This window comes from Arachis stenosperma, chromosome 6 (assembly GCF_014773155.1).
Source record: "Arachis stenosperma cultivar V10309 chromosome 6, arast.V10309.gnm1.PFL2, whole genome shotgun sequence".
Lineage (NCBI taxonomy): Eukaryota > Viridiplantae > Streptophyta > Magnoliopsida > Fabales > Fabaceae > Arachis > Arachis stenosperma.
Window position 1 is genome coordinate 39,218,237 of NC_080382.1, and position 740 is coordinate 39,218,976.

A 740-nucleotide genomic window follows, 5' to 3' on the forward strand; every position below is an offset into this window, starting at 1 on the left:
CCTTTCTTCTGAGGTATCCCATTATTCACGGAATTCCTCTCAGAAGTGTACATGAATTGATTGTTTGCAACCATGTCAATGAGTTCTTGAGCCTCTTCAGGCGTTTTCTTTAGGTGAATAGATCCACCTGCAGAATGGTCCAATGACATTTTCGAAAATTCAGATAGACCATAATAGAATATATCTAATATGGTCCATTCTTAAAACATGTCAGATGGACATCTTTTGGTCAACTGCTTGTATCTTTCCCAAGCTTCATAGAGGGATTCACCATCTTTTTGTTTGAAGGTTTGAACATCCACTCTCAGCTTGCTCAGCTTTTGAGGAGGAAAGAATTTATCCAAGAAGGTCGAGACCAGCTTATCCCAAGAGTCCAGGCTATCCTTAGGTTGTGAATCCAACCATATTCTAGCTCTGTCTCTTACAGCAAAAGGGAAAAGCATGAGTCTGTAGACTTCAGGATCAACTTCATTCGTCTTTACAGTCTCACAAATATGCAAGAACTCAGTTAAAAACTGATAAGGATCTTCAAATGGAAGTCCATAAAACTTGCAGTTTTGTTGCATTAAAGCAACTAGTTGAGGCTTAAGCTCAAAATTATTGGCTCCAATGGCAGGAATGGAGATGCTTCTTCCATCAAATTTGAACGTTGGCTTTGTGAAGTCACCAGCATTCTCCTTGCATTATTATTATTTTCGGCTGCCATCTCCTTCTCTTGTTCAAAAATTTCTGAAAGGTTG

General features: G+C 39.1%; 1 non-coding gene across 1 annotated transcript; it reads left to right on the top strand.

The window, feature by feature from the left end:
• The first annotated feature begins 207 nt into the window (after nucleotides 1-207).
• Nucleotides 208-311, top strand: LOC130937811 (small nucleolar RNA R71). The gene has a single exon (XR_009069009.1). It is a non-coding gene; the product is annotated as a small nucleolar RNA R71 (small nucleolar RNA).
• Nucleotides 312-740: the final 429 nt, after the last annotated feature.